The sequence below is a fragment of the Jaculus jaculus genome, chromosome 1 (genome assembly GCF_020740685.1).
Source record: "Jaculus jaculus isolate mJacJac1 chromosome 1, mJacJac1.mat.Y.cur, whole genome shotgun sequence".
Taxonomy (NCBI): domain Eukaryota; kingdom Metazoa; phylum Chordata; class Mammalia; order Rodentia; family Dipodidae; genus Jaculus; species Jaculus jaculus.
In genome coordinates, this window is record NC_059102.1 from 181,515,529 (window position 1) to 181,538,934 (window position 23,406).

Genomic DNA, 23,406 nt, shown 5'->3' on the forward strand with positions numbered 1-23,406 from the left:
GCCCTGGAGGCTCCCTGCCATCACTAGACAGCACACTGCCTCTAGTACCTACTTTGTCCTGTCTGAAAGTAGCAGCTCATGGCCTGAAGGTTTTATGGGGTCCAAGGACATCCTCTGACCTCACTTTACCTTGATGTTTTTATTTTTTAAAAAAATTTTTTTTAATTTATTTATTTATTGGGTGGGGAGAATGGGTGCACCAGGGCCTCTAGCCACCATAAATGAACTCCAGATGTTTGCTTACACACCTTGCGCACCTGGGCTTATGTGGGTACTAAGGAATCAAACCTGGACCCTTAGGCTTCACAGGCAAGTGTCTTAACTGCAAAGCCCTCACTTCACCTTTAATCCAACTGTCCCCCTGCAGGCGGTATACCACCGCCAATGTTTCCATTTCACAGATACGTTGGGAGCCACAGCACTTACATGGCACTGGACACGGTCAAGCTAAGTTGCCTGCAGAGAAAGGGACAGGACACAGGTGTCCTAACAGCATTTGCTACCGCTCCCTTCACTCTTCACTCGTCCTGGCCCATTTCCTGGGCATTTAGAAGCAGCAAAGGGTCCTGGAAGCCCAGTGGCTTAAGGAATGTGTCCCTGGAGGTGCAGCCCAGACTGCCCACACTCTTCCCACGGGGCCAGATATCGGTAAGAAGGCTGTGGAGGGTGCGGGCTCCGCGGAGCTTCCTAGCAAGAGGCTGCGGTCCTCACACTAGGAAAGGGAAGAGGCCTGGGTCAAAGGGGCCCGAGGCTTTATCCATAGCCACAGATTAGGCCTGGCTGAGGGAAGCCAAGAGTCCAGGACCCTGCAGCCTCAGACACCCAGGCTACAATGCCATGCAGTCCAGCCACAATGGAGGCAGGAGACCAACACTAAGGTGTGAGCTCTTCCACGGAGACACCTGAAATGCTTTTGCACTAGGGAGGAGTTGGGTTCGTTTCTAATGGACTGCTCAGTCCACGACTGACACCAGGTGATGTCAGGCTCTCTGGAAGGGTCTATTCCTGTCACATTCCTTTCTCTCTCAGGAAAGGAAGAGATGAGAACAGAGGCACTTACCTCCTCTGGTGTGGTTTTAGGATAAAGGAGATACAAAAGAAGCCAGCTTCACCTTTATAGGCCCAAGGACACTTTCTCCATTTGATTAAGAGAAAGCCACCCACTGCTTCAAAACCAGGGTCTCAAAGGCTTCTGGAACTCAGAGCTCAAGAACAGAGGCCTTAGCTCGTTCCAGACCTCCAGCGCTCTCAGACATTTGGAAGACTTGTCCAAGGCGATTCCGCCTCTGAGAGAAGCAGTATTAACATGCCTCCAGGCGGTAATAGAGATGCTTCACGCTGGCCACCCTGCTGCTAGGAAAGAAGCTGAAAGCTGAGAACTTAAACCTGGGGCCAAGGGAAGGGCCCGGCCTATGGCCAACCGCAGCTGTCCCTCATGGCAGGGACTATTAATTCAGACTTTATAACCCACAGGGCTGTGGTGGAATCCAAACTGTACCCCTAAACCTTTGTAATTCTACCTTGCTCCCTTGTAAATACACACTGATGCAGAAAGGGGCTGCGAAAGGGAAGACCACAGAGCCATTAGCATTTTGATGGGGTTTTCCAACTGGAAGCCACAGGGCTTTAAAACTCAGTGCGGAGATTAATCTTGCTCTTCGCAGCCTCCCTCCCCAGTTGGAGACAGCCAGGAACTTTTATCCCTTTCAGGGCCTTGGTTGAGAAACAAAGTTAGGAACCCAGAAAACTCAGTGGAGAGTCACAGGGAACAGAGATGGCTTTGCCATGGAGTATATCCAGCCCTCCTAAAGCAATTAAATGACAGAATCCAGGAAGGGGTGGGGAGCTTCTCTGCTCAAAGATGAGGCTCCGCTCTGGGGAGAAGCCTTCGCCTTGTCCCCAACAGCAGAGCTCATGCTCGTCACTGACAAAGGCCAGCCTCCCAACATCCTGCTCACTGGCTCAGCAGCTTCTGCAGTGAGTCACTGAGTGCCCACACCGCGCGACGCCTGGGATGGGGAAGACACTCCAGCTCCACAAACCCGAGGTCCGGAAACTAGTCTAGCCAGGGACAGACACAGGACCAGGACCAGAACAATAAACCAGGCTGGGTGACTGCAGCAAGTCTAGCTACTGGAGTCAGGCAAGAGGCCCCAAGAGAAGACCTCACTCAAGCCGAATTTATGAGCCCTCACTCATCTGGGGCTCTCTGGTCCTTCCTTAAACCTTGCTTTTGAAAACACACGTGTCATTTAATCCCAATGTTGTACACAGGGAGACATTAGCAGGCTTGGAGGTCAATGGCGGAAAGACCCCCGACACAGTCTGCCTATGAGGGAGGGGGTGAAAGGTATTTCAGTCACTCACATGCTCAAGAGACCTCCCCTCACCTGAAGACATGCTAAGGGGTGGGGAGGGGGAAGAATATTTCTCTGCTTATGAAATAATGTACTATAACCCCAGATGCTCCTCCCTTGTTGCTGCTGCTTGCAGACCCTCGGGGGTAAGCCTGCCTGCTTCTCTGAGCTCTAACTCAGAAAGCATAACTTTTAAAAACTATGATTTATTTATTTATTAGCAGAGAGAGACAGTGCAAATGAACTCCAGACACATGTGCCACTTTGCACATCTGGCTTTATGTGGGTACTGGGGAATCGAACTCAGGTCATTAGGCTTTGCAAGCAAGTGCTGTAACCACTTAGCAATCTCTCCAGCCCCAAGCATAACTTTTTTAAAAGGTTATTTTACACAAGCACACGCCAGGGTCTCTTGCCACTGCAAATGATCGCCTGTTCTGTTCAGCTTTACGTGGGTGCTGGGGGATAGAATGCAGGTTGGCAGGTTTTGCAAGCCAGTAGCTTTAGTAACCAAACCACCCCAGCCCCTGCAAGGCCCAGAAAGGGTAATCTTTATTTCTTCTTTTCTTTTTCTTTTTTCTTCACTGGATGCTGGCCAACATGTTAGGCAGGCTTTGCCTGACACTCTGAGGCTTGTCCACCTTCTTCCCAATAAATCTCCTTTGCCGTACTCACTCCCCATCCGGGTGCCTGGCATTTCTGTGTTTGTAAGACAAGGTGCAAAAAGCTGTACCACCAGAACTACACACAAAATTCAACATGAAAGCACACATGACGGCATTAAACGATGGAAAGTGAGAAGTCTGCATTTCCTGGTTTATAATCAGAGAGAAAGGGCCCATGTTGCTAAGAAAGAGGCTCCATGATTCAGAGGAGGGTAGGGAGAGGCCTGTCTTTTCCAGCTCGCAGCCCACCCAGGGAGCCTGGACTATCCAGGGGATTCCAGAGGAATGAACTTGGTAGGAAATACAGACTTTTTTTTTTTTTTTTTTTTTTTTGCTTGTAAAAAAGATCACCCCCAAGGTCATGGTTTTATCGCCCTACATAGGGCACTAACCAGTTTCATATCCAGCCTATCCGCCTTACTTCGGCATTCTCCCTGTGTTGCCTGTGTGGACCACCTCCAGAAATGGCTTTCCCATCCTGCTGCCTCTTCAAAGCATCAGTGAGTCACATCAGTGTAGGGTCCATGTTTATTCTAGACTTATATGCAAGCTCCGTTATTTTTTTTCTCAGTTATAGTAGCAATGCATGCTCAATTATATGTGTGTGTGTGTATGTATGTATGTATTTGGACACACACATGTATCTATGCACACAAACTTTCAAAGAACAAAAGTTCAGCAAGTTAGGACTAGAGAGATGGCTTAGTGGCTGAGGTTTGCCTGAAAGGCCTAACGAGCCAGGTTTGGTTCCCAGGACCCACATAAAGCCAGATGCGCAAAGTGGTGCATGCATCTGGGAGCTCATTTGCAGCAGCTGCAGGCCCTGGTGTGTCCATTCTCTCTCCTTGAAAATAAATAAATATTTTTTTAAAGCTTTAAAAAAAAAAAAGCCGGGCGTGGTGGCACACACCTTAAATCCCAGCACTTGAGAGACAAAGGTAGGATTGCTACGAGTTCAAGGCCACCCTGAGACTACATAGTAAATTCCAGGTAAGCCTCGACTACAGTGAGACCTTACCTACAAAAAGCAAAGAAACAAAAAAGGAAAAGTTCACCAAATTGAGTGCCCAAGATCTGATTGGCTTATAATATCTCATCTTGATTATCCACATGACTGTATTTAAAATCATCTAGAAGACACACTTCTAGGCCTACCCCTGAGGGCATCTGCAGAGGGTTTAACAGAGGCAGGAAGACCCATCTTGAATGTGAGTGGCACCATCCCATGGGCTGGAGTCCCACTCTGAGTGAAAAGGGAAAGGAGAAAGTGAGCTGAGCCCCAGCATCGTCTCTCCCTGCTTCCTGACCTGACCGCAGTGCACCGTGACCAGCTGCCTCACGCACCTGCTGCCCCGCCTTCCCTGCTTGGATCTGCGACCACAATAAACCTTTCTTCCCTCAAGCTGCTTTTGTCAGGTATTCTGTCACAGCAATGAGGAAAGCAGCTAGTACATGACTTCCTGGGTATTCACGAACTGGGCAGCAGCCAGTGGATGTCCCCAAGCTCCCTGGGCAGGAGAACTTGAGGAGAAGTAGAAACAAGAAACAAAAGGCGAACTGGGCACTTAACTTACTTTCCTTATATGGTTTAAGAAGTGGGGAGTTCCTTCTCACACTAGCTAGAGGTTACCTGTTTGGATATGGCTTTCCCTCTGTCCTGATTTTTCAGCAGGTCAGATCTTTCCAGTAAACAATTTAGGGTTTAATTTAGTAATGTGGAGTCTTAGCATAAGGCACTCCATTTTGGGCAGCCTGGGGGTAGGGCCTGGTACAGGAGTTTAGTCCCAATCAATTGTCTCTCATAAATTATATTGACAACACACACACACACACACACACACACACAGAGAGAGAGAGAGAGAGAGAGAGAGAGAGAGAGAGAGAGAGAGAGAATAACACATGGTGGTGACTTGAAGGAAATACAGGTAAAATGTGTCTTTAGTAGTTGGTATAGGTCTATGTGCGGCTTTAATAATCACAAAAAGGGGTAAACATGATTGTTTTTGTGTGTGTATATATGTGTGTGTTTCTGTATGTTTGCACTCAAACATGTGTGTAGGTATACACACACATGTATATGCATGCATGTGGAGGTCAGAGGTTAATGTCAGGTGCCTTTCTCAATCACTTGTCCACCTTAATTGTTCACACAGGGTCCCTCATTGAACCTGCAGCCCATCAATTCACCCTGTAAGTCCTAGGGATTCTCCTGTGTCTGCCTCCCCAGCACTGGATCTACAGACATGTGCTACCATTTAATGTAGGCGCCAGGCATCTGACCTCAGGTCCTCATGCTAACTTGGCAAGCACTTGACCCACTAAGCCATCGCCCCAGCCTGCAAACACAATTTTCGAACACGCAGACACATGCATGTTCCTTTCTGAGATTCCCCACACTAATGCAAGCCGCTTGTCCCCCATAGGGTACTTTTCTAAGCTCTTGGGGGATGGACTGAGGCGTGGGGCCTCCTCTAGCCCTTTATGAGAAAGGTGACTTAGATCCCCGAGCTGCTATAAGGGAAGAGGAGACCAACAGTCAGCCTATGGTGCCAGGCCCAACCCCCGAGAGCCACATCTGAATAGTAGGCAGCTGGCCCCAAGCCTGCCTCTCCCAGCCCGGCCAGACACTGCCGTCTGCCTCCCATGTGGCAAAGGAAGCAATAAACACATCTGCAGGGCTGCCAGAGCCCAGGGTCAGCTCCTCGCAGAAGGCTGTGTTCCCCACCCACTCCCAGAACACAGAGCATGTGCGGCGCCAGGAGCAAGCCTCGCCAACCTGGAATTGGACTCACATGTCTCCCCGGCCGGGGCAGGCAGCAATCTTCTCTATTCTTACCCCTCCCGTCACACAGGGACAGTGGGCGCACAATAGGTGACCTGCTAAGGTCTCATGAAAGCACTTCATGTGGAAGAGTCGCTGCTGGCTTACTCCTGAAGAAATTAGGTTTTAAGGGAAGAAAGCCAGGTGATCTGCAAGACCAAATAAGGGTGGGGACAGCCAAAGGGGGAAAAGATGTTTTACTCCATGGAAATCTTGAGAACCACCTGAGTACATGGCTTTGCTTGGGCCAACGTATTTATGTACTTATTTATTTTTTTAAAAAATATTTATTTAGCCGGGCGTGGTGGCGCACGCCTTTAATCCCAGCACTCGGGAGGCAGAGGTAGGAGGATTGCCGTGAGTTCGTGGCCACCCTGAGACTCCATAGTGAATTCCAGGTCAGTCTGGGCTACAGTGAGACCCTACCTTGAAAAACCAAAAAAAAAAAAAAAAAAAAAAATATTTATTTTCAAGGAGAGATGAGAGACAGAAAAAATAAGAATGGGCTGCCAGGGCCTCCTGCCACTGCAAATGAATTCCAGACGATTGTGCCACTTTGTGCATCTGCCTTTACGTGAGTAGTGGGTAATAGTTTTCCCATTCACCTGGGCTGTTAGGCTTTGCAAGCAAGTGTCTTTAAGTGCTGAACCATATCCTCAGCCCTGTACTCATTTATTTTGTTAAACACATTTTCCTAAGTCTCCAAACACCTGAGGACTCAGGTAGGATTATTTGGGTAAATATCATGTTTCAAAAGTGTCCCAAGATGCTGGGCATGATGGTGCACACCTTTAATTCCAGCACTCCAGAAGCAGAGATGGGATGGTCTCTGTGAGTTGGAGGCCAGCCTGGGCTAGAGGGAGACCCTACCTTGAAACAGACGGGGAAAAAAAGTGTCCAACGAGGGGCTGAGGAGTTGACTCAGTAGGTAGGTTTACCATGCGCCTTGGAACCCCAGCACCCCATGTAAAAGCTGGGTGTGGCAGAATGAGCCTGTAACTCCATTGCTGGGGAGGTGGAGACAAGGGCACTCCTAGGGCTTGCTGTCTGGCAGAGCTAGCCCACTCAGTGAGCTGCAGGCCAACAAGATGGAAAGTAACCAAGGAAGACACTCAAGTCAATGCCTGTCCTCCAAACATACCTGCATACATATGGACACCCACATATATGAGCACACACGCACACACACACACACACACACACACACACACACACTCCACATGTACACATGCAATCAAAAAGCTTCCAAAAGCAAAGTCCCATTTTCCCTACTTTCCCAGTAAATTCTTATCTAGCCCCTAAGACTATGGGGATGAAAGGAGCCAGGAGAATTCAGAGACATAAGCTGCTAAGTGTATGTCAATACTGAAAGTTGCATCTCAAGAAAATTAACTGGGACCAATGACTCAAGGAAACCCAGTAGAGCCGCTCAGAAAACAAGAGGTAAATGAAAGCATAAAGTAAAATAAAGTAACAGAAATAATAAATAAAATAAACAAAAAACAAACAAAAAAAAGAACCGGATCTCCCAGACACAGGCCCTTTGAAACACTGAGCCATGCTGGGCCACTCAGCCACGGCCTCCTTGGTTTACCATCCGTACACTGGAATGATACCCATATATAACCTGCTGGGCTCTTGAAAAGCTTCAAGAGAACCATACTTGGCAGATGGTGAGTTCTCCATAAACTCTAGCTCTTTGTCCTTGCTGGAAGGAAATGATTAGCTGGCCAACTAGAAATGAAGCCAGGACCCTTCTGGCACATCTGGTGCAGAAAGCACATGGTCTGTTGGGGAGTTTGATTGGTTGGTTGGTTTGGTTTTTTGAGGTAGGCTGACCTAGAATTCACTATGTAGTCTCAGGGTGGCCTTAAACTCAGGGAAATCCTCTTACCTCTGCTTCTCAAGTGCTGGGATCAAAGGTGTGCACCACCACCTCTGGCTTTTTTTTTTTTCTTTCATGTGTATGTGTGTGGTGTGTGAGTGACATATGCACCACATGTGCCCACGTGGCTCTCTTTGCACTCCCAGTGGTGGGGTACACTCACCTGCAGTGGCTGCAGAGGGGTATCCAGTGTCCCCCTCCATCACTGTTCTCCTGTTCTTTCCTCAATCAGTCTCTTACTGATCCTGGAGCTTTCTGTTTTCTCACAAGCACTAGTAATTCTCCAGAATGGGTGGCCATATCCAGCTGTGGGTCCTGGGGTTTGAACTCCAGGGATCTCAGGCCCTCATGCTTACACAGGAAGTGCTTTTAACTGCTGAGCCATCTCTCCAGCCGACAGGACCTGCCTGGATCCACCACACAAACTCACAGTGAACCTGACCACTGCTCCTGTTTTCCCACTCACCCAGCTGGGGACATGAAGAGGACAGGAGAAAAGTCAAGAGTCAATCCGCACCTCGCACGCCCGCTTCCGTTAATTTCTAGCTCCGCATGAGATGGTGAATCTCCAGTACCAAGGAAAGGCTATGACGCGGCTCCAGCCTGCCTAATGAGCCTGGATACACACACTGGCGGCGATGTGCCACTCAAGATGCAGAAGGAGGCAGGGAGTGGGAAAGGGGTGCTTTGTCTGAATGGGACCTGTGGCTTTGCTTCTGTTGGGAGTGAGGAAAACAAGTCCTAGAGAAGGTAAGTGACTCCATCCCTGTCACACAGTGAGAATGTCAACAGGGAAACACGACAGCGCAAGAACTGGGTGTTCTAAGCTCACAGCTGGGCTGGGGCTGGGGGAGGGCAGTCTGAGTGTGGGAATGGTGGTGCACAGCTTCCTGTGGGTATTTGCCACTGAGACAGCAGGAGCCTGAGGTAAAAGAAGTTTGGGGGCACCCGAGGCTCCACCTGCACTTCAATGGTGTGTGAGAAGTCTGAGAAGAGACAAATGAGAAGGCATGGACGAATGCGTAACAGGAAGTCCGAGTGCTGGGGGAGAGAGAGGGAAGGTGGAGGAGAAGCATTTGAGCCATTTTCACGTTCCCACACTTGGGTAAGTCAAAACAGATTGTTTTGAGACAAAGACCACATCCTCTCTGCCCAAGCCAACGGCCCTACTTAGTGCTTTCTCATAAGCCGGTTGTAGCAGTAACAGTAAAAGCTCACAGTCCTTTTGGGGATTCCTGGTGGTGAGCGAGCCAGGCCTGCAACAGGTTCTCCCCGCTTCCCCCCTCCCCCAATCCCACTGGGTTCACACTTTTCCCAGCTCAAACCGTGGGGAGGGGAAGTCCCAGCTCCCCTCACTGCTGTGTTCAGTGATGTCAGAGGTTAAAATGCTATGATGTGAACGTGAAATGTCCTCCACCGCAGGTTTATGAATTTGAACACTTGGTCCCCAGCCGGTGGTACTGGCTTGGAAGGCTGCAGAAGGTCTCTGGAGAAGGGAGGCGGGCCCTCAGGGTTATACCTGACCTGCACTCCCACAGCACACAGGTGCTCCAGCTATGCCTTCTCCACCGTGATGGACTGCACCACTCGAAACCAAGAGCCAATGTAAACATCTCTCTTAAGCTGCTTCTGGGAGGTCTCTTGTCTTTGTAATGAGGGGAGCAGCTAAGTTACCCCCTGGAGGCAAGGCTGTTTATTATGACCACTGCGAGCGAGAAGGGGAAGGCAGGCAGTGAGGACCTGGCATGTTCCCGGGAGCCACTGCTCCAGGAGGCAAAGCAGATGCTCACTTGGCACCCTGACCAGCAGACCTAGCTGCTGGAAGCTGGGGGTCACTCAGAGCCAGCTCTGCCTGTGGGTGCAGCTGATCTTGGGGGCACAGAGCTAAAGCAGGCACTGCTGGGACCCAGCGTCCAAGTTCTCCATGTCTTTCCACAAAAGCAACAAAGAGAAGGTTATTTCCAATGGCCACTCACCCCAAATGGACAGTCTCCCCTAATAGCAGAGGGGCAGCTCTGGGGCAGGCTGGGAAGGTAGACCAGTAAGGCTCCAATGAGCTAGATATACTGAGGATTCTCTCCTCCCTTCCTTTCTTCCTTCGTTCCTTCTTTCCTCCATCCCTCCTTTCCTTCTTTCCGGGGGGGGGGGGGGTCTCATGTATTCTAGGCTGTTCTCAAACTCTCTATGTAGTTAAGGATGACCCTGAGCTCCTGATCCTTCTGCCACCACCTCCCAGTGCTGGGCTTACATGCATATTCCGCCCAGCCCTATATATGCAGTGCTGATGATCAAAAAGCACTTGCATGCACTTCTGCTGCGCACCTGAGAGGAGCAGCGGGTCATGCCACACGTGTCACTGAGCTCTAGTGATTCTCACCATGTGACTGCTGGGTGAGTTTCCCGGGTCTCGAAGGTACACTACAAGCCCCTGCAGCGTGGATCTCAAGTCTATGCCATAGTCTTGCATTCTTGGTCAGTGTGCTTCATTCATGTTTGCCATTAGCCGGACTGCCTTCCTTGTGAGCTCACTGGCATCTCACATATTCATACAGCACCACGAGGCAAGTTCTAACCCAGCGCTACACACTGATGGGCAACGTGACGCCTAAGCACGCTGTCAAGGGCTGGACTCAGTGTTGATCTGTACAGTGAATTGCATTAAAAATCACCTGTTCGGGCTGGAGAGATGGCGTAGCGGTTAAGCGCTTGCCTGTGAAGCCTAAGGACCCCAGTTCGAGGCTCGGTTCCCCAGGTCCCATGTTAGCCAGATGCACAAGGGGGCGCACGCGTCTGGAGTTCGTTTGCAGAGGCTGGAAGCCCTGGCGCGCCCATTCTCTCTCTCCCTCTATCTGTCTTTCTCTCTGTGTCTGTCGCTCTCAAATAAATAAAAAATTAAAAAAAAAAAATCACCTGTTCATTCCTAAACATACCAATGGTAAAGCAATACATGAACTCTGGAGTACCCACCAGACCTTCTCAGTACAGGACACATTCACGCCTAACTTTCATAAAATCCAGTCTAATCAAGAACCATCACCATAGGTCCCATGGCCACAAATCCAGGGATGGACAAGCAGGTTTCCCAGGCCCTAGGCTCTATCCAGTACCTTTACAGTGCTGTCAATCTATTTTCCTCCTCTAACCTTGCCAAACATCAATAATTGACGGCTTCCTGCTGAGCCTGGATAGAACAGCCCTGTCCATCTATGCCTGTGCTCGAGGCAGACTCTACCAATCAATCAGCTCTGGCATTTGAGATGAAAAGTCTGTGCCAGCCAGGTACTGCCGCATCAAGCTGCCCTGGCTAGACAGCTTGGGCCTGAGACCCTGGGTTCCTTCTCAAGGCTCAGGTTTCTTTCACCCAGGGTGACTATCATAAGACCAGCGCAAGGTGGAACCAAGTCTGACCCAGCTTACTAGATTCAATTCTTCCGTTTACTAAATCCAGTCCGTAAAGCTAACTTGGGAAGCTCATCTGTCTCTGCCCGGGGTGTTTTTGTTGAAGTGTTCGGGGTAATTTTGCTCAGTTTATTCCAGATGGCAACCAGGCCCATAGAGGGCTAGTGCCTTGCCTAAAATCACCCAGCCAAGCTGTGACTGCGCCAGGACCCTGATTACTGATACCGGGCTCCGTCTCCCCACTTCCTAGTTTCTCCTAGCCAGTTAGTAGCCCTGGAAAAGCCAGAAGTAGGCCGGTAACCTCAGTCATCTCAAGCCAATCACGTGTTTTACTTCTTTCCCACTAAGCTGCAAACAGAGGAGAGGGAGTCCCGGCTGGCCGCAGGCTGGCCTCTCCATACTGAGGAGGACCAGCCCAGTGCAGCTCATTGCCCCTCTGCTAGAAGGTAGAGGTTTGCACTAAGTGAGAGCCAACAGCGCTGCAAGCTTGCGAGGCGCTAATACACACCTGGGAGGGGAGGCTGTCTTTATTAAGGTTTGCAGACAAGCTCAAGGTAAGTCTGGCTGCCAATGACTCCCAAGCATTCTCATTTTCTCCCCTCCGCCAGGCCAGATGTTCCCTCTTGCTCTTTTCCCCACACTCATGCTAGAAATCAAATAATTAAAGCAAACACAAAACAACCTAAAACTTCCCTAACATCTGCAAATCTGTCTTTTGGAGACCATTTTTAGCAAAATGTGCAGACACCAGGCCCTGGGATTGTGTTACAATGGCATTTCCTCCCTGTGGAGTGCTGCCATCCAAGGTCTCCTAAGTTGTGGGGCAAAGGGAATGAGCCGGGACCCCGTGAGGGGGCGAGGGGCGAGGGGGCGGGCTTGCAGGGTCTCCAGAGGAGGAAGCAGTACAAGTGAGACAACACTGATGCAGCTATCTCCGAGTGAGAGGGGATTCCCAGAGGCTGCTCCAGGGGAGTTGCCACCTCTGCACTGTGCTCAGTAATCTTGCACACTCAGCTGCCTTGGCCCCCACCCCAAGGCCCAGCCACCCACAACGCGGTTCTCCACAAGGAAGCAAAAAGCAGCAGCAGGACTCAGACAGCTCAGGGTGACACCAGCTAGAGACAGTGCCACATTTCGATTCAGCCATGGCCCATAACACATGATATCACCCTCTGCTCCCCCCCCCAGACTCCATTATTTCTGACACGGCTCTCGGTGACACCCTAAGGCGCACACTGCAGAGGACCACACATGCACGCATACCCCCAGCTCCGCGTTTTGGTGGTGAGGGTGCTACTTCTGCCCACAGCCTGTTAACCAACAGGACAGAAGACTCCAGATGTGTGAGGCAGATGGCCAGCCTCAAGGACAGCTGTCATGTAAGGCTCCCACCAAGTATTTGGGGATATTTGGGCTCAGGGGACCAGGCAGCATCGGGACAGGGAGGCCCTGGCCTGCTTGGCCTGCTGGGATCCTTCAACAGGACCCCTGAGAAACAGCCTCCAGCACTGTGGGAGTTTGTGGGCAGGTAGGGGTGGACAGCTGGTGCTGGAGAGACCATTGTTTAGCAGCACCTAGTCCCAGGCACCCAAGGGAGCAGTGGGTCTCTGTGTCCTTGAGTGGTTTTAAGTGAGGGGCCTGGACACATAAAACTGGGGAGACACTTGAAAACCAAGGAGTGGGTGGGCCTGGAGAGAAGTCTACAGTGGGTAAGGCTGAGGGGAGTATGAGGCCAGGAAATACTGTGTGCTGGCGGCTGGACGGTGGCACGCCCACCCTCAGCCTCAAGTCTTCAGCCAAAATGTAGCGCCCACAACAGGACACACAAGGACGCATCCACTCAGAAAGCAGTAAGCACTCAGCTCCGGCAGAGCCAGCCCAACGGCCCCTTAGCATTACTTACTTTTGTGTCACTGTGACCAAAAACCTGACAGAAACATCCTCCAGGAAGATCCAGCGCTTCCGTCCCCGCAGCGGGGAGTGTGGCAGCGCAGCACAGTGAAAAGCAGCCGCGGTAGGTGAGGGATGGTAACGTCATCATGGTGAAGCCGGCAGTAGAGGCAGCAGCCAGACCCGGAGCTGGGCATCACGCCCTAGTGACTTTGCCCCACTTGCTAGGCCCTTTCTCTTAAAGGTTCCATGGCCTCCCAACACACCACCACTAGGAGCAAGCACTCACAATATAACGCCTTACCACAGAATAGGCCTGATCACGAGGGTTTACACGAACCCGTCTGGTTCCTCACAGCCCCTCCACTGCGGGGCCATCTGCTAAAGCCAGACCGCTGTATCTCAGGGCTCCATCCTGTGTCATGGGAATTAAGTCTCCATTGCAACTGGACTGGTGGGCATCGTGGGAAGTCATGTATATGGGCCTGGTGGGTCCAAGGCAGAAGTGCTATTTTTGCAGAGGGAGGAAGGGGAAGGCGTCCCAGGCTCTGCACCAGGCTAGACACTTGTTCCTGTCCTTACCGTCCCTTTGCTCTTAGGTGAGGAAACTGAGGCCCGGATGAGCTAGATTATTTGCCAAAGGTCCTGCAGCTGGTGAGGGGCAGGGCCATAGATACATCCTGATCTGTGGAACTGCAAAGCTGGGATTAACCTCACCTGCTACAGCCCCAGCCAAACAGAGGAAAATTTCCCAGCAGCCCTCACAACTCTTCTTTCTAGAGGATGCTTTATGCAAATCCAGAAGAAATGCATGTACTCACATGTATAACTTTGATTATATTGTTACCATTATTATTGCTTTTCTAGAAAGATTCTGTCTCTAAGGATCTTCACACACACACACACCCCAAACAGGTTTGAATAGACCTTTGTCAGTGGTTGGGCTGCTTAAGAAACAAGTATTGCTCATTATTTAGATTCATTTACATAGCAAATGCTTTTTAAAAAATATTTTTATTTGAGCTCATTGTATAGCACATCTTCAGACAACCTTTGTCCAACTACTTTGAGAAGGAAAAATTATCAAATGAAAGTGAGGAAATAGTATGAATATCAGTCTGTTATGTAATGTGAGATGAGATAGAGGAGCCTCTTTCTCTCTTCATTTATTTCCACCCTACTTCAGTCAACAACCACACCAGAGTTTTCTGGGTATGTTCCTCCATGAGGTGTGAAGCTAAGGATCACATTTCCCTGTTGGGGCTCTATGAGGGTGGACTCAGGGGCTTTGGCACTGGAAGGAAACTCCAAGAACCACCAGATACTACGTCTCCAACATGGACTGGCCATCAGAAGCTCATCATACTTAAAAGTTTGTCAGAACCAAACAAGACTGGGTCCAAGGTTTGGAGGTGCTGCACCAACAGGCCAGGGCTCTGCGTCACAATAGCTAGGGGACAGCAATTTGCATGTTCAGTATAGGCTGTGGTTCAGCTCTCCAATTCTGTGATAATGCCACCTTTCTTGGACCTGCTGGGGACCCTGGACTCTGAACTGGGCATCCCAGCATGTCATAGGCTCAAGGCATGGAAGCAGGAAGACAGCAAGGCCCCTGGCAAGTACCACCTGTGACCCAGCTCCAGCCCCTCAGCAGAGCCAAATAACCTCCACCTGGCTGGGGCCTGCTCTCTCACAGGACACACTGGCGGTGCCTTGGAGGCCGCTGTTTGCCTTGGCTCTACAGCCTATTTTCCCAGCCAGAAAGTTCTGGAAGGGGGGGAGTCAAACATTAACAAAAAGCCCTTTGATGACCAACGCCACAGTGTGGAGGAAGGTGGAAATAGTCCTCCATCTTCCCCTACTGCCCTCCCCTTCACAAGGCCTCTCAAGGAACCCAGAGCCCTTCACAGCCACGCTGTGGGGACCCAGCTAGGCTGGGTGGGTGAGAAAGAGGGAAGGAACACCCCGAGGCTGTTCTTTAGTCCACTAGCAAACATCTGTCGCAAACCTGTGCTGGCAGCAGCAGGGAGGTAAACCACACCTCCCCTTCCCTCCATGGTCCAGCAGGGAGCCCTGGGGCATTGCGTAACAGAGTTGCTCCCTCTGGTCGCCCCCTTTCTCCAGCACCCACTCCAGCCAATGGGCCGAAAGGCAGACTGGAGGCATCTCTAAACTGGTATCACTGTGAGCACCCCTTAATTGGTAAGACAGTAGGAAGTGACCAATGAACAAGCTTCTCTGCTTCCTGCAGACAAGACCGGGCTGTATTCTGCACAGTTGCTCGCTGAGACCCCCGGAGCCGCAGCTGCCCAGGCTGGGCAAACCACTTCTTTCTCATATGCAAAGCACTCGCCCTCATATCCTTGCTTGCTGACTAAAACAAGGCAGCAGCAATGTGTGCGGATACAGGACACGCGAGCGAATGCAGTGTGGAGCTGCATGCACGCAGGGTGTGGCGATGGTAAAGCACGGGTCATGGCCGTCAGATGGGCTTGGGAGTTGAATCCAAGCAGCTGTGTCCAGAAGCAGCCCGCTGAGCCCACAAGGAACCGCTGAGCCACGAGCGCCCAGCCCGCCATGCCGGCCAGGGCCCTCAGTGTCAGGCAGCAGGTAGATGGGCTGGTGATGCGGGAGGCTGCACACAACTTGGCCAGCTGGGGTACAGTCTGACCCAGAAGAAGCAGCGGCCATGTGGGAGTGGGCTGATAGTTGGGAGCCTGGCCCAGCAGCGTCCCTGGCCCAGGACCAATGCAAGTGAGTTAGCTCCACAGCCATCTCCCACTTCAAATGAAGTCGTGTTGGTTCAACAAGACAGCCCAGCCTAAGGCCGGAGTCCAGGGTTTCCCACCAAGAGCATGGTCTGCCTCTAGGCTGGGCCGTGTCTAGCTGCCACCCAGGGGAAGTCCCCTCCCTACACAGTCAGGTCAGGGAGGAGACACGTAACTTGTTGGCACCTGTGATGTGTTAAGTTCTGGCTTAGCTTTAGCACTGTGCACTCACTATACAGCAAAATACTAAAGCAGGTTAGAGAGAGATGAGCGCTAAGTGCGGGAGTCAAATCCAGTTGGGGTCAGAGCATCCTACTGGCCCCAGATAAACAGACCCCAAGGGTTTTTCAAGGTCCTGGTCTTTCTTTCATTGCCAATCCCACAGGAAATGCAGGACCAGCAGGAATGGCAAGTAACCCCGGGGGTACCCCAAAACTGGAATACACAGCCATTCCCAAGGACCACACTCTATGGCCCACAGTATGAATACGGGCAACAAATGTTTCTCTGCCTTCACACCTCTACTCTTCTCCCTTGGCTTCCACAGGACTACTGCATGCTGCTCCCCCCTGGACCCAGGCACCCCTACACATATGAACACAGGAACACCACCCTTCCACCAGGGAGTAGAAAGAGGGGCTGGAAGAAACTGGCTGAGATTCTGGAGAGAATTCTTATGGCCACAAGTTTCAGCAAGCCAAGGGAGGCTAAGGAGGGCTGAAGATCAGGAGCCCGTTGAGTGACCTTGCCATGAGCTGTGCCACTTGCCAACCGGTTGGGCCCAAGCGCCCTCCAGCATCATAGACCCAATCTGCTGGAAGTAAGGGCCACGCGTAGACTGTGATATAAAAGGGACAGTAAGGAACAGAAGCCTCCGTGATTACAGGGCCAATGGCCAAGCCTCCAAGAGCAGCCCTGAGTGGTCACCTCAGTCACTCAAAGCACTCTGTGGGTAAATGCAAATGCCAAGGCTGGGTTGAGAACACGTGACTCACCGGGCACGTATACTAGAACTGAAGTGTGTATCACCTCCCTGCTGAAGCACGGAGCCTGACCCCCGCCCCCGCCGTTCTTTCTCCACTCCCTGCCAAAGCACGGATTGTGGAGGCTTCCCCACCACCACCCCGCTCTTTCTTTCTTCCCTGCAGTACGATTTATTTCAGAAGATGCAGTCACAGTGACCATGGTCCACTGTCAGCCTGAGTCCCCAATCATTGTTCAGAGCAAATACCAGGCCTGAGTAGGCAGGTGAGTGAGACAAGAACCTGCTGTGAACAGCCAATGAGGTTTGGGGTCACGTGCTGTGGAAGGCAGTGTCACTCAGCATAGCGAGATCACCAAAGCTATTATTTTGCTTTCCGGATAAGGAATCTGAAGCGAGAGTCAAGTCCAGATCAGCGACCATAGCACGGGTCTCTTCCCATTACAATCTCTTGTTACTTTCTAAGACTGGCTCCCTCCCGCAAGGAGCCTTGTCCCTCTCCCCCCTGCCCGTCCCAGGGTGGCTGGGCCATTGGCGCAGGAGGAACAGATTGTCTCAACAGGTGACCTGGGCTGGAGCATAATCAAAGCAGGAAGGGGGCAACTCTCAGGGATCTTTCCCCAGACCGGAGCTCACAGGAGCTTTGATACAAGGAGAAGCAACATCACGTAGTGGCTGGGCACACGGATTGGAGAACGCGATCCACCTATGCCCAAATTGCAGCCTCACTAATGACGCCATTTTCTGAGCCTTACCCTTCCATCTGTAACATGGGGATGGCGTCAAAACCCTCCTGGTGGGAGATAAGGATGAAGCATGATCTAGCTCCTGCCCCACGGGGAGCCGGTCCCAGTGTGTAGCCCATGAAAAATCACCACAGAAATGACTCAGAGCAACGGCCTTCCTGAAGCAGCAGCAGAGGCATGGCTGGCCTGTCCTGATGGGGCAGTGTACGCAGTCCCGCACCCCCGCTCCAGATTTGGTCCAGCCAGGCACAATGCAGAGTTCAGAGAAGCAAGACCAGCCAGACAAAAAACACAATACCTGAAAATCCAAGCTGTCTTTGAGGAAGTACCTTTGCAATGTGGGTGACCTGGGGAACCACTCATCAGCTCAAACTTATTAGAAGCAGTATGGTCTTGGTGCTGGAGCTAGGGAGGAAAGCAAAGGGTGGAGGGAAGAGGACGGGTACGGCTGGGGCAAGGGCTCAGCAATGAAAGGCACTTGCTTGCAACACCTGCCAGCCTGGCTTTGATTCCTAAGTACCCAAGTAAATCCACATAAAGCAGCGCATGTGTGCAGAGTTTGAAAGCAGCAGCAAGAGGCCCTGGCATGCTCATAGTATCTCTCTCTCTCTCTCTGCCTCACACACACATGCACACAAATAAATAAATAAAATAAATAGTATAAAAGAAAAACAGAGCTGGAGAGGTGGCTTAATAAGGCATTTGCCTGCAAAGTCGAAGGACCCAGGTTTTATTCCTTCAGCACCCATGTAAGTCAGATGCACAAGGTGGCACATGCACTGGAGTTCGTTTGCAGCAGCTGAAGGCCCTGGGGCACCCATTCTCCGCCCCCCCCCCTCTTTCTCTCTCAAGTAAATAATTTTTTTTTAAATGTGGACAGATGGCTGAGGGACTGTCAGACCCGAGGTACCAGTGACCAGGATATAATCGGTCACATCACACTAGGCTTCCTGCAGGGATGGGGCTGCCATGACAATCATCACTTGACCCAGGAAGAGCCTTGTCCCAGTGAGGCAGACACAGAAAGAACGGAACCAAGAAACCACCTATTTGCCTTATCTTCTGTTCCCAAGGCAGACTGCCACTCTTACACAATACTGTTGGAAAGGATCAGTTGGTCTTTGCGGTATGATGATCTATCTTTCACAGTAACAGCAATGATGACAATGAAGGCAATAGTAACAGTCAGTTTGTTGAGCACTTACTTATGTGCTAGGTACTGTGTGAAATATTCTATGTTTATATCACTGATAGTTCACAACAATCTGATGAGGTATTGTCAGCTCCATTTTACAGATCAGAACACAGAGGCACCAGGAGATGAATGGCTAAGGTCACACAATTGACAAGTAGGCACTTGAACCACCCTACATGATTCCTCTAAAGAAACTAGGAATATAGCCGGAAGTGGTGGTGCACGCCTTTAATCCTAACACTTGGCAGGCAGAAAGAGGTAAGAAGATCACCATGAGTTTGAGGCCACCCTGAGACTACATAGTGAATTCCAGGTCAGCCTGGGCTACAGCGAAACCTTAACTCAAAAATCCAAAAAAAAAAAAAAAAAATTAAAGAAAGAAATTAGGAATTGACCTGAGTCTCGGAGAGGGACAGAAAGTCAGTCACAGTCACATAGCTACACCTGTAACAGATCAAATCCCCCTAACTCCAGCCTCGTTGGCCATTCCTGCTGCCTCTCTGGCTGCACATACTGGCCCATGACTGGTGAAACGGTTTGTGTTGATTTCTATGTTGTCTGAGTCCGTTATCACCCCACAATCTTGGGGCCAGGCAAGGAGCTGCTGCAGGTGGCATGAGACCAAGGGCCCCACTGGAAGCCAGCCTTTGCCAGCTGCAGACCAGGAGCTCACATCTCACTTTGCCTCTTTATAAAATGCATTTGGTGATCTGCCCCCACTCCATCAGATGGTGCTCTGACGCAGGTCCAAGGTGGCAGCCCGGGTGGCAGGAGGAGCCCATACTGGCACACTTGCCAGTGATATCAGGTTGCAGAAATGCTGATCAACTGGCATACTCTGCTCTCTGGGTTCCAAGCCCCCTCCCTCTATAGGTCCCAGCTGAGCATGAACAAATGTTCCTGATTTCTCTTCTCAGTGCCTGATGAAATGGCCCTGAAGAATGACCCTCTGGAAAATGTGTGAGCCAGTCAGACCCTGGCTCTTCTCAGGGGAGAATAGGAGGTAGACAGGTACCCAAAGAAAGGCATGAGTGTGCGAGCCCCAAACTGTTGGGCAATGTGTTCACGTAAGTCAAAAAGCTACAGAACCTGGGTTTGAACCCGTGCCACTTTGCTGTACAGGGGTGGGTCAGACAGCCAGGACTTCCACTTTGGCTGGAACCAGAGACAGGACCCAGAAAGGGCTGCCCAACACCCTAAAAGGCTAGACTCTCCTGGCTTTAAACCTCAAGGCCCCTCCATCTCCAGGACAGGTCACAGGGAGGTGGCTCACCCACACAAGGCCACACTTGCGATCTGAAGGGTTAGATTCCAATCTGCTCTTTCCCCTCTACCTGCTCTTCTACAAACCTCCCACAATCCTTGGCCCCTACACACCTCCACCCGGTCCAACCACAACCCCGACTCTGCAGCCCATTTGCAGCCCAGTGAAAGTGCATTCAGTAACTCGGCAGCTATTTCCAGGTTGCGCTAAGGGTTGCTAGAAGCTGGGGAGCACTTCCTGGAACCAACCTACCTAGGCTGACTTATACACCCCAGATTGACATCAGATCAACACCTACTTATACAAAGGTGCCCCTGGAGCTCAAGTGGAGGACTTAGGGACTGCAGAGATGAGAGATGAGCAGCACTCCTCGGTTTTCTCCTCGGGGTAGGGCAGGTGGGTGGGGGCGGGGGCGGGGAGCAGAGCACCAGAAGCTGCCGGCCTTCTGGGAGTGGGAAGAGGCTCACACCCAGGTTCTAAGGGCAGGGCTGTCTAAGCAGACAATCCTCACAGAAAAACAAGTTACTAAAACCAAAACACTCCTTTTGTTTTCTGGCCCCCTGGAATGTCTTAAAGACAAATCCAGAGACAAGGACTTCCCCACCCTTTCCTCTGCCTCGCTGCTCCAACTCTTCCAACTCTTCGTTCCAACTTGAAGCGCTGCAGACAATTTTTGAGGGGAACTTTGTCCCGGACCACGCTGTCAAATCCAACAAACACATTGGGCTTCTATGCTGAATGCAAGATGTATCAGTCTCCCAGGGACCACCTCCTTTCTATCACCTTTGCAGGGGGCTCCCAGGACGCTGGGGGAAGGGGGCTATCTAAGGATGCGCACACACTTCTAGCAGAGACTCGGGAGGAAAATGAGGCCCCTGCAAGGTCTTTGGTATGTTGCTCATTTGCACTTTCTTGGGGCACACAGAGGAGAAAAGGAATTAGAGAGAAAGATGGAGTGTTCCTTCCATGTGAACAGCCCCCGCCCCAACAAAGATGACACTTCTCACAGAAGCCAGCAAGGAGCTTGTGTACCCACAACACACAGGGACATGAAGCAGTGTCCACCAGTACTCGGGGCACGGTCTGATGAATGCCCGGGATCTTGGACCCCTCGGGGTGGGGTGGGGTGGCATGTTTTGTTGATGTATGCCTAATGTAACCCTTGTTCTTGGACTAAGTCTCTATGGAGCCTTGTGTCCCACTGTACCTGACCCCAGAAGCAGGCTGGACCCGAGTGGATGCACTCTAAGACAAAAAACAGGGTACACTGGAGATCTGGCCAGGACTGGAACAAAGATCTCACTTTTACAAAAAGGGTGCACTCCACGGCCTGAGTTTCAGCTGCCTCAACTCCCCCCATCTTCCGGGCCAATCTTCAGCCCACAGTCTCCAAGTCAACCGACTGTTCACGCAGGGCGCTTTTTTTTGTTTTAATTTTATGGTGGATGAAATTTTCACTCACCCGGACCTGACAGCCCCTTCAGGAGAAATCACATCATGACGGCAGGTACTTCCAGTAGTGACCGAAGCACCACAGCTTCACACTAGGCCCTCTGTCCGGACCTGAAGATGGGGTGGTACTCCGGACAGACCCCGCGCGTTTCGGGGCGGGTGGGGGATCTGGACTTTGGGGGGAGGGCTGGCGCTGGCCTGGGAAGGGAGCGGGCCGGGGGCGTGCGCCCCCTGGCGGGGTCACTCGCCCAGCACAACCAAGACCCTGGGCCAGCTCGTGCCCACCGAGCCCCGCCACGCTTGGAACCCGCTCTGCCACACCCCACATCCGGCCCCGCCGCGCTCAGGAACCCGCCCAGCAAGCCGCCCGGCCTCCGCCGCCCAGAGCTGCACATCTTCCCTCGCAGGGAATAACCGGGGCGCCGGAGCAAAGCGAGACGTACACACTCAGCCCCGCCACCAGGGAACCCTCCAGAGGGCGGCGCGCGGCCAGTGCCCCTGCCCGGTCCCGGGCTCCGAGTCCCCCGGTCGCTACCTTGCCCCCGCGCAGTGTGGAGAGACCGCACCTCTTCCCTCCCGGCACAGTCCCAGCCCCAGCTGACGCCCCGGACCTGGCAGCCCAGCCATCGCCGGAGCCCCCCCATCCCCGGGAGATCGCTCGGCGCCCAGTGGCTGCACCTGACCCTGGAGCAGCGCGCGGCCCCGGGCGCACTCGGGGACGCACGCGGCGGCGCTGCCCCGCGTCCCTCCGGCGGGTTTAGTCGCAGAACTTGGTGGCCGCTGCCCCGAGCGTCCTGGGACCCTCACCCCTCCCTCCCCGTTGTCCCGCGGGGGGCGCGGGGCTCGCGGGGGGCAGTAGCCGAGCCCTACCTTGCAGCGGGGCCGGAGCCCGCGCTAACTCCGCCGCGGCCGCGGGGGAAACTTTCCCCGGGCGGAGAGCGCGCTCGCAACTTGCAGGGCGCGGGCTGCGCTCCCGGCGGGGACGCGTGGCCGGCGGCGGGCGACTGGGCGGCGGCGGCAGCGGCGCTCGATCGGGGGCCGGGGCTCGGGCAGCCTCGCGCGGCTGGGCTCTGGCCCTCGCTCGGCGTGGCGTCCGCTCTCTGCGTGCAGCCCCGGAGACGCCAGCGGCAGCTGCAGCCGCCGGTCCGCCGCCGCCGGCCCCACCTCCCACCACCCTCCGGCCCGCCCTCCTGCTCCCTCCTCCCCAGCCTCCGCCCCTCGGGCCCTCCGGCTCTCGTCGCCGCGGTGCCGCGGCCCCGGCGCCCACCGTGCAGGCGCATCTCCAGGTTGCGCTGCCCACGCCTCCTCCTCGTCCCCGGTCCTCCTCCGGGGCCGCGGGTAGCGCCCAGGCCTGGCGCGGAGACCCTGGCGACGCGCTCTGCCCGTGTCCCCGGCGTCACCCGTCCCCTTCTCCGCGGCATCTGAAATACGGGAGACCCCTTGGGCAGCCCGAGGCTGGCCCCCTAGACCTGGGTCATTTTCTCTGGGAGAACTTTCTCGTTAGCTCTCTTCCCGGGCACTATCGCTGTGGGGTGTAGAGCCGTTGGGGTCCTCGGTGGTGACTACCCGGCTTGGCTCCGGGCTCGCTGCCCGAGAACACCTGTTGACAGCCCGAGGAAAGAGCCTTCCTTGGGTTTATCACTAGTGACCTAGGGGCTGGCTCTGGATAGGACCTGGCTCTACTGGCCTCCCCTAGTTGCAGAGCTTAGCTGGCCGTCACGTACCTCTGCCGCCCACATAAACCTCTCCCCGGACCTGGTACAAGCCTTTGCTGAGACATCTAACCTGCCAGCCTCCTCCCCTCGGTCACATAGCTCCCAGCCCTCAGACAGAACCCACAAGCAAGCCGCTCAGGGCCACAGCTCAAGGGCGAGCCTTGGGTAACTTGGTTCCGGTTGTCACTCTTGTCCTCCCGTGGGGCAATTCTATTCTGTGTCCCAGCTCTACAGCTTCGTTCTGAAGGGTGACCCTGGACAGTCACA

The 23,406-nt window shown here is 52.7% G+C and overlaps 1 protein-coding gene across 1 annotated transcript in view; it reads right to left on the reverse strand.

The window, feature by feature from the left end:
* Tspan18 (tetraspanin 18) overlaps positions 1-22,398 on the reverse strand; it is a 179,940-nt gene extending 157,542 nt beyond the window's left edge. Inside the window, exon 1 of the mRNA XM_045146130.1 lies at positions 22,295-22,398. The gene's annotated coding sequence lies outside the window, so the exon portion shown is untranslated. The remainder of the gene's footprint in view (positions 1-22,294) is intronic.
* Between the last annotated feature and the right edge of the window lie 1,008 nt (positions 22,399-23,406).